Source organism: Salvia miltiorrhiza, chromosome 3 (assembly GCF_028751815.1).
Source record: "Salvia miltiorrhiza cultivar Shanhuang (shh) chromosome 3, IMPLAD_Smil_shh, whole genome shotgun sequence".
In the NCBI taxonomy this organism is placed as follows: domain Eukaryota; kingdom Viridiplantae; phylum Streptophyta; class Magnoliopsida; order Lamiales; family Lamiaceae; genus Salvia; species Salvia miltiorrhiza.
The window spans coordinates 36,014,477-36,025,165 of NC_080389.1; the positions used below are offsets into that span (position 1 = coordinate 36,014,477).

General features: G+C 38.5%; 1 long non-coding RNA gene across 1 annotated transcript; it reads left to right on the forward strand.

Moving 5' to 3' along the window:
* The first annotated feature begins 2,134 nt into the window (after positions 1-2,134).
* Positions 2,135-4,213, forward strand: LOC131016495 (uncharacterized). Its single transcript, XR_009099025.1, has 3 exons — positions 2,135-2,465; positions 2,534-2,769; positions 2,843-4,213. It is a non-coding gene; the product is annotated as an uncharacterized LOC131016495 (long non-coding RNA).
* Positions 4,214-10,689: the final 6,476 nt, after the last annotated feature.

The following is a 10,689-nucleotide window of genomic DNA, read 5'->3' on the forward strand; positions in this document are numbered from 1 at the left end:
ATGATTGAGTAATGTGATAATGTTTTGGGGTGTAACAAACCAAGCCGCTCGCGAACTATTCGAAGCTCGGCTCGAAAAAAGCTCGTTAAAGTTTGTTTAGAGAAGCTCGATAAATATACAAACCATGTCAAACTTGAGTTTAGTAGTATTCGGCTCGTTAGCTCGTGAACATGTTCGTCAAGTGATTCAGCTTGAAAAATATAAATTATTAATAGATACAACTTATATTTATCCATGAAAATTAATAATAATTGTGTTAAATCTCTAATTAATTTTATTTGTCATAAGAAAATAATTAATATATTTATAAAATAATTTATTTTTAAAATAAAATAATCAATATTTTGAATATAAATATAAATTTAGAAATTTCGTATAGGCTCGATTAGGCTCGTGAGCCGCTCGTGAGCCTCAAAGTATTCGGTAAGTAAAGTTCGAGATTCGATTCGATATTAAACAAACCAAACTTGAGCACATCACTATTCGGTTCGGCTCGGTTCGATTACACCCTTAATAATGTTAGGCAATATGGTACAATCTTGATTAGGGATGTCAATTGGGCAAGTTCACTCGATTTCGGGCCAGCTCATTCGGTTTCGGGTCATTTTCGGTTCGAACTAGTCGATTTTTTATTTTTCGGGGTAAAAATTTTCGACCCTAACCCTAACCCACTCGGTTTCGGGTTAGCCCATTCAGGCCCGCAAGCTTACGATTTTTTTATGTGTTTAATTTTTCTTATAGATAATTATATTTTTGTAATAAAAATATGTCGTATTTTTTAAATCAATACATTTTTGTCTTATTTTAAATACAAAAATTAGTGTTATTTTAAGGTAAGTTTATATAATACTCCCTTCTTCCCATTCTACAATAACATTTTTGCCTTATTTCAAATTCGCATTTCTCACATGCGTAGGTGAAATTGGGAGATGATGGTCGCTTCTTCATGTAAAGGTTAGTGTGCCCGTCGAAGTCGACGCCATGAGTGGGACGGATGAATTTGAGTTTGTGGAGGAAGAATTGGCAAGAGTTGGTACAGGTGTAGGAGGGAATAGAAAGAATTGGAAGCCCACAAATGCTGCACATACCATCATTCTCAACATAGTCATCATCTTCATAACAGGACATGGTGACTAACAGTGGATGATGATGACTAAAATGTTTACCATCCTTCCTGAATTTCTCAACTGAGTATCCCTGCTTCATCTTTATCTACCTCCCATTCATCCATTTTTATCTCTTTAGAGAGGCTCTCTCTCATCTGAATTAATTGCAAAAATCTATTACTCCTCTAACCTATTTATTTAGACGAAAAAAACACATAACGGAGATAAACATTTAGTATATATTCCCAATTTGTCACACAATATTTTGTTTCAAACTACTGTTTCATTTTTAATCCCTCATATAGTACCACTCTTCTAGATGTAGAATATTTAAATAATTATTAGTTCAATAAATTTTTCAAACAAGGTACTATGACTCTCAACCTAATTAAAAGGGAGTGAGGAGGCAAAATTTTCTTAACTCTTCCTAAGATTTAATTCGTTCTATCTAAATCACATGAAAATCAACATATACCTCTTCGTGAAGATGCTAAAACCGGTGGACTTTTTAGTTTCTCTGCTGCGAATTGAGGAGGTCTTGGGTGCTCAGACGAAGGTGAAAAATATGGTGTTCGTGGTGGTAGATCGGGCACCTTTGCCTTGCCTTTTCTCCTGTCGGATTTTGAATGACAAGATGAGCTTGCCATTTTTTGCAAGATATATAGAACTAAAATACTTAAAAGTTATCTATATAATAGATTACATTTTTGAGAGCCCACAACCATTCTCTATTCATTCTCTTTTTTCTAATTTCTACATTCTATCATTTTTAATAATAATTAAATATACATATATTATTTGATCCATCATCATTAATTCCCCATCTTGCATTTTTACGCATCTTGCATTTGGAATGATATAAAATTATGCTCGTTCCTTATATAATGGTGTGCATTACTTTTCATAATTTATACAATATTAATTATATTCTAATTTAAAACGCATCATGTTCAAGAATTTATGCTCTAATATCTTATTGCTTATTTATACGCAAATCTTTGTATATATATTTCACCACCACAGTGACAGAATAAAACAAGTGAAGAAAGGTACCTCTTAATTGTTTTTCTTTGAACATGGGTATGCTTTGGAATCCATAGTCGTAAATAATGTTCTAACTTGCTTTTTGTGTCCATATTTATTCACATGTTTAGTTCTTTGTTTATCATGAAAATGTCTATTAATGAAACTGTGCAGTTATTATTGCCAGTCTTATTATCGATCTGTTATTGAAAGTCTATAGTGGGGCAGAGATCGTGGTTCGACCCACCAACGAAGAGTTGGTGCACAACCTCCCTTTTCTCGTCATCATTATCTCCCACGTTGATCTCGAAATGTTTGATCCGTAAGATCTCCCAGGTAAATTATTACTATATTATTTTTTAAAAATTGGTGAAAACTAATAAGATTCTGACCTAACAATACAGCCATGCTATATTTGGAGACGGAGGGAAAGGCCGAACCGGGCGGCAAAATCTGGCCTCTGGAAGGCGACGGGGACAGACATGGCCGATGGCGGAACACAGAGAGAGGGGTGAAAAGCCTTTGTTTTCTTCGTAGGAAAGCAACAAAAGGGAATAAAATGAAGTGGATCATGAATGACAACAAGCCCAGCTGCAAGCTTCCAGGTTCTGATTTCGTCACCAAGAAAGGCTCTATCACGGTAACTGCCTATCACCACGTATATAGTATATAATAGTATATGTGGAAAATCTATGATGATAACTGTTGGACAGCTAGACGACTGGGTCCTACAACGTATATACAAGAACAACCACAGCAACGGCCGTTGAATCAAGATGGCGACTGCATATAGACGACCTTCCAATTGTAAAGTACAAATGAAATCCAATCCGACCTTTACCAAAATATAAGAAATATTTTCCATGTCTTTGAACTATTCCTATGTTTAATATGTATAGATTGTTATGTTGCAAGAAATTTCCTCCCTTTGCGTTGATGAGAGTGGGTGTACCCCACTCCCATTCACTATTCCACGGGTATAGTATAAGTGAATTGGATAAAAAATGTGTAGAAGAATAGAAATAGTTGAATTGTGGCTGCAGATTATAGTGAAATTAGAGCAAAGGAATTAAGCGGATGAGTTTAGCCGTAAAAAAAAAATGGATTGGGAACATGTGTTGTCAATCCTAAGAGGAGGAGAGGGATGTCTTGACCTCTATTCTTCAGTGTCTGAATTCAAACAGCATTTGAACGAAGACGAGGCCGCTTTGATACATGATAAGCGACATTTTGGATATGTATTTTGGAGGGCAAAATAGCAACAACAAATCATTACTCTGCTCATGCGCATAGCATCCGACTGTTGGTTTTGGGGTTGTTATATGGTGCAGTTTTGGGGAGTAGTGAAAGTAGAGGGGAACCATCACCACCTCTCTACCTCACACCATCCTTTTCTTGTTGGCGCACTCAGCAAGGGGCTGTGTTGGTACAGGAAGCAAAGTAGGGATCATGTGTATGTTGTGGACGACGTCGTAGCAGCGGATGATCAAGAGCTTCTTGGAGGCGTAGGACGGGTGTTCCCGAACAAGCACCCTGAATAATCCTCACCAGACTTGAGGCTCTACTCTACCAATGAGTATCCAATGCGCGATGAAGCCGTACGTTGCGGTCAAAGAGCTTACTTGGCACTCCCTCTATTTGATTCCAACACAAATCAATTCTATGGTGTGTTGGAGCTCTTGTATCCTGATATTAGAGAGATCAGGAGATATCTACTTTCTATATTGGGTGGAGAACTGCAGGTTTGTCTCATACAGTATAACAAACATAAATAGAGCATATACACCTGATCAAGTACTGTGTTTTTACTCCATAAGATCATGTCCTTAACTTTATTCATACTAAACACATATCATCACATTCAGATTGCAGGGTTGAGGTCCACTCACAATTTCACAAAAAACTTGGTAACCTTGTCATTATATCATTTATAAACTTGATACTCATGTGTGAATGAATTATAAACCATGCTTCTTCTTTTCTTGCTTTTGTCCCCTAATATAAGCAGCAGCAACCTGAGAGTGAAATCACAAAGATACTTGAATTAGCTATGGCGACAGTCCCAAGACTATCTCTGGCACAAGTTTGGGTCCCTTGCCAGCAGTGTGCCAACATCAACACCAGTTTATGTTGCATGCAAATGGAATCTTTCATAGATTCTCAAAATAACAGAGTCAATTTCTGGGATGGTATTAATCATGATATGCATGACTATCTTGAAGCTTGTGAATTTTACAATCCACAAATAGATGTTAGCAGCTGCCATTCAAATTTATATGATCTGAATATATCTAAGAATCAGTTGGCGCACTGTGCCCAGAGAGCTAGGGTGTCCCATTGTTTTGCAATTACTCTGCAAAGTGTGAACAATAGCAACCACTGGTACATCATTCAATTTTTTCTTCAACCAAAATTTAGAAAAGATGAGTATAGTGATTATTATCCGTAGATGCGCTCTTAAGGATAATTGGAGATGAATCTCAAAAGTTTTAAGTTTGTAGAAGAATCTCCAAAGCCTAATGCAATTGAATGTGGCTTAATTGATGGTTTAAATGTGATGAAGTCCTACAAGGAACACTTTTCAGAGTCGATGAACTTCACAACTTACTTGGATACAGTAGACTCATGTTGCCTGCTATCATCCTATGAGGATAGTGACAGACAATTGGTTTCTCGCTTGCCAGATAGAGAACGATTATGTCAAAATGCTACTAACTCAGTACTTGTGCCCATAGGGATCAAGAAAAAGATTAAAAATTTTATGGAGACCATAGCAGTCAAGCTTGGGAAAGACGACTATTGGATCGTACAGTTTTGGGCACCCAAAATAGTGGAGAACAAATGGTATCTACAATCTTTAGATGTGCCTTATGTTGTTGGTAGTCTTACCAAAGGCATAGCTTCTTTCAGGAAGAAATGTATGACACTTCACTATTTTGTGGACGACCAGGTCAAAGAAGAGGGACGTGTCTTTAGGAACAAGCACCCTGAAATCACCCCTGATATCTTCCATTACACTACGAAAGAATTTCCAATCAGAAACTATGCAATGCACATTGTTGTAGTCAACGAGAATATTTTGCTTTACCCATGTTTGATGATGAACACAATCACAACTGTGTCGGTGTGCTGGAGTTCCTAGGACTTTCTCATTATTTTCTTAAATACATCGGAGGAGCACTAGAGGTAATATCTCTCAATGCGGACATGTGATTACATAAATTCAATCTGAAAACAGTTCATATTCATTTCCATGCAGGCTGTAAAACTGTCGTCGACTAACATTTACTTCCACCAACAATTCTTAGCAAATGAACGACCACACAGTGTAAACCTCTTATCTTGTTTATCTTTATACCAGCTGACTTGTATCAATATGATTCTGACATAATATGTTCAATTTGGACCAGACTATCTCTTGTAGGAGAGACGCACTGATTGAAGTCGACAATGCCCTTGAATTGATTCATGGGAACATTCCCCAACTTCATATGGCAAATGTTTGGGTCCCTAATGGAAAATGTGTTATAGTATTAATATAGTAATATAAGTTGCATGAAACTCGCATTGTCTACTCAATCTTTAGGGAAATTTATGCCTACAAACGGGGTCTGTTGGATTCACGTAAAAACCAGAAAAGGGATCGTTGGGATGGTATTGGCATCTGAAAATAAATCCTGCTTTTGCCAAAATATATGTGAATTTAGCATAGTTGATCAGCCCCTGTCACACTTTGAAATGAGTGAGAAATGTGACATCTGTTTTGCAATATGTTTGCAAAGTTCATACACTGGTGACCTTCTTTATGTTATGGAGTTCTTTCTCTACCCAGGTCCTGCAACATATGAATATGTTCAGTCCTTCTTGAAGTTTCTACTACCAATAATGAAGCATCAACTCAAATCATTTAAGATGGCATGTGGGAAACAACTTGGAGAAGAATTGTTGATTGAAGTTATTGAATTTTCTGAAACGAAGAAACTTGATTCCTCTGAACCAGAGGAGGCAGATGTGTTTCCAATCAAATTCAGAAGGCCAAGGAGAAAGAAGCAAGTGAGATGATGAAGATGTTCCAGAAAGTGGAACTGAGCATACCATTGTTCGACGCCATCAGACAAATTCCAAAGTATGCAAAATTCTTGAAGGACCTTTGTTCAAGAAAAGTGAAGATGGATGAAGAAGTCCGATATGTGATGGGCGAAAGTATTTCAGCTGTGATCCAATGGAAGTTACCCACAAAGCGGAACGATCTGGGAATGTTTACCATTCCGTGCAACATTGGTGGAACAAACATGGATAAAGCGATGATGGACTCGGGAGCTTCCATAAATGTGATGCCACTGGCCGTTTATAAGAGGTTGAACATTGGGGCAATGAGAAATACCCATGTGGTCATACAGTTGGACGACAGATCCAACGCCTATCCTGAAGGTGTGGTGGAGGACGTACTGATTAAAGTCGGGGATTTGATTTTCCCAGCCAACTTTTATGTCCTGGATACCGGTCCAGAAACTAGAGAGAATGTTATATTATTGGGAAGGTCGTTCATGATGATCGCTGGAACCAAAATTGATATGAAGACCGGAATTTTAACATGTGAGTTTGATGGAGTTTAGGAAGAGTTCAACATCTATGAAACCATGAAGAGGAAGCAAGAAATGGAAACGGTGGACATGATCGATGTGTTTGAACCCCTAGTACAAGAACATGGAATTGATTTTGGTTCAGGGGATACGACAAAGAAAGTAATTCAGTATGGCCTACTAATCGAGATGCAGAACGTATGGAGGATGAGGATATCAAAGAAGCTATCATGGAGCTTTACTCTCTTCGAGAAAGTACCTTGGAAGCTGAGATGGAAGTAGATCAGAGAATCAAGGATGTGATCCATGAGGTCTATTCAGTTGGAGGAACAGCAGCAGGCAAAGTAGAGTTATTGGCTCAGTATGGGCAGAACGAAAAGCTGTTGCCTTCAATAGTAAAGGCACTTGTGTTGGAACTGAAGAAATTACCCAAGCACTTGCAATATGCTTATTTGGGTAATGACGAAACACTTCAGTCATCATCAGTGCAGATCTAACTCTTGCACAGGAAGAACGTTTGGTCAGAGTTCTACAGGAGAACAGGGAAGCCATCGATTGGACCTTGGCTGATATCAAGGGGATCAGTCCAACGGAGTGCATGCACCACATCTATTTGGAGGAAGGAACCAAACTTGTCCGAGATTCACAAAGAAAGATGAACCCAGTTATGAAGGAGGTGGTACTTAAAGAAATCCTGAAGCTTTTGGAATTGGGAATTATCTATCCCATCTCCGATAGCTAATGGGTGAGCCCCGTCCATGTCGTACCGAAGAATGACCAAGGCGAACTGGTTCCAACCCGACTACAGACTAGATGGAAGGTCTGCATAGACTATAGGAAGCTGAATATGGTTACACGCAAAGATCACTTTCCATTACCGTTCATCGATCAGATGCTGGAACGCCTAGCTGGTAATGCCTATTACTGTTTTTTAGATGGGTATTCTGGTTATATGAAAATCTTTGTGGCTCATGAAGACCAAGAGAAAACCATTTTCACTTGCGTATTTGGAACATTTGCATATCGAAGAATGCCATTTGGACTATGCAATGCACCGAGAACTTTTCAACGGTGTATGATGAGCATCTTCTCCGACTTGCTTGAAAATTGTATTGAAGTTTTCATGGATGACTTCACCGTGTACGAAGACTCGTTCGACACTTGTCTCAATCATCTAGAGCTCGTGTTGAAAAGGTGTGTGGAGAAAAGCCTAGTTCTTAACTATGAAAAGTGCCATTTTATGGTAAAAGAATGAATCGTGGTGGGCCACGTGATCTCAGAGAGGGGAATCGAAGTGGATAAGGCAAAAATTAACTCTATCGCCAAACTGCCCTACCCGACAACAGTAAAGTACATACGGGCATTCCTTGGTCATGTAGGGTTCTACCGACGATTCATCAAGGATTTTGCCAAGATTGCTCAGCTCATAACCAGACTTTTGCAACAAGATGTACCGTTCGAGTTTGATGATGATTGCAAGGAGGCATTCACAATTTTGAGAAACAAGCTAGTGTCGGTCTGGGACCTACCGTTTGAAATTATGTGTGATGCCAGCAACCATGTAGTTGGGGCAGTACTGGGGCAGAAGAAAGGAAAAGAGAGTTATGTAATCTACTACGCCTCCAAGACTTTGAACCCAGCACAGTGCAGTTATACCACTACCGAGAAAGAACTTTTGGCAGTTGTATTTGCCATATAAAAATTTCATTCTTATCTTTTGGGAACGAAAGCAATTGTCTATACGGACCATGCAACTTTGAAATATTTGATGGCCAAGAAGGAGTCAAAACCTCGACTTATCAGATGGATCTTGTTGTTACAAGAGTTCACATTGAGATAAGGGATAAGAAGGGGGCAGCTAATCTAGTAGCAGATCACTTGAGCCGATTGCAACTGGAAGAAGATGATGGTATGCCTATTACCGATACCTTTCCAGACAAGAATCTATACTCTGTATACACCCATACAAAAAAAGAAAAGCTGTATACCCTAACCAACCAGGAGCCCCGGTATGCTGATATAGCTAATTACCTGATCATGAAGGAGTTACCCTCAGGATTATCAAGTTTCGAGCAGAGGAAGCTACTGGTACAAGTCCATTTTTACTATTGGAAAGATCCATATCTATGGAAGATCGGAGCAGACCAGGTCATACGGAGATGCATACCAAAGGATGAGCATGCCCAAATTTTTTATATGTGTCACAGAACAGTTTGCAGTTGACATTTTGGAGGGAAGCCACAACCCACAAGATTTTAGAGAGTGGATTTTATTGGCCAACTATATTTGCGGATGCAAGGAAGTGGGTACAGAGCTGTCCAATGTGCCAGATGACTGGAGGTATTACCGCGAGAGACGAAATGCCACAAATCCCAATCATGCCTTTTGAAGTTTTTGATGTGTGGAGAATTGACTTTATGGGACCCTTCCCAAAGTCAAAGAACTACGAGTACATCCTGGTAGCAGTGGACTACGTGTCAAAGTGGGTCGAAGCCAAAGCAACTATAAGCAATGATGCTCACACAGTGGACTATGCATTCCTCATACAATAGCTTATCTTGATGCCTTATCTAGGTTAACTCACTTGTTTTCATGAAAACTATGCATAAAACATGTTTTAAACTCATCATGCACATATACTTAATATTTCATAAATATCCCTTTTTAAAATCAACTTTCATACTTAGAAAATAATTCAACAACTTGAGCTCTTAAGGGGCTGTTTTGCAATAGACACCAAACCTGCCTCAGATCTCCAAATGAGGCTCCAAAGGAAATTCTGGAAACTAGGCATTTCAAGGATCATTCTACAATTTGAATCGAATGAAACAGACTTCAAACGAGCAAGTTATCCCCTTTCAAAGATGGGCGTTCATCAAGCAAAAATCTGAAAATTTTAGATTTTTCAGATTAGAATCAAGTCAGTGGGCATTCTTTAAAAATTCATATCTTCCATCACAAAAGTCCACTGGAAACTCCAAAGGTCAATCCGAAAACTAAGAAGAGAGTGTAACACTATCCAGTTGGATTTACCCCAAAAAGGTTCATGGTTTAGGAGATATGAGTGTCTAACGTTCAGTGCACAACTAGGGTTCAAGCTCAGCAGATTCATAACATAAATCGAAAAAATCATTTTAGACTTCGCTAAAAATCATAAAAATGAACATAAAAGTTCTCAACATGTCATTGAATATTCAGTACAAAAATAGGTTTAAAATTCAAAGATTTATGTTGGCCTTTGCCACCTCAAAGTTGTAGGTTTGTAAAACCTACTGGAGGATACAAGGAATAAGAACTAGACTTCAAAGATTTATACCGGGAGTTTCCCTCACCCAAAAATGGTGAGGTTGGTGCCAAAAGAAAGATACGGGAGTCTAGAGTAACATATTCAAGTTTCACAGGTTTTCACCGATTGAAATGTGACTTATGGCCTCCCAAATATTGTTTACCAAAAATGCATTCCAGACGGACAGTGATGTTTAAAAATTCATAAATAAACCATAAAAGCTCCAAATATTTTGAAAATTTACCATAGTATAGAAAACATACGAAAGATGATACAAAAATATTTTGGAAATTTTTGAGCACCCTTTGGATGGCTGGAATCGCCATGCAAAACACTGCCAGAGCAGTATGCTTATGGTAGATTCACTGCCTTACCTCATGCATGGTTTTTCACCCATAAACTTCACCAAAATAAACATCCAAAATCATAAAACATATCCTCACACAATATAGCACACATATGTGTAAAAATCCATGGTCATAAAGCATTTTCAGTTGAGAAAACCAAAGAAAACTCACCCTCGAAGCACAATCTTCACTCTATCTTTACGCCCTAGGTTTTCCACGCTCTCCCTTGCTTTGATACTTCTCTTGGGGCTTCAAGGGGTTCTATGGAGTGTGATAATGGTGGGAGAAAAGTTGTGGGAGTGGGGGAAGAGAGGAGGGACAAAAATGGAGAGGAGAGGCAGGGC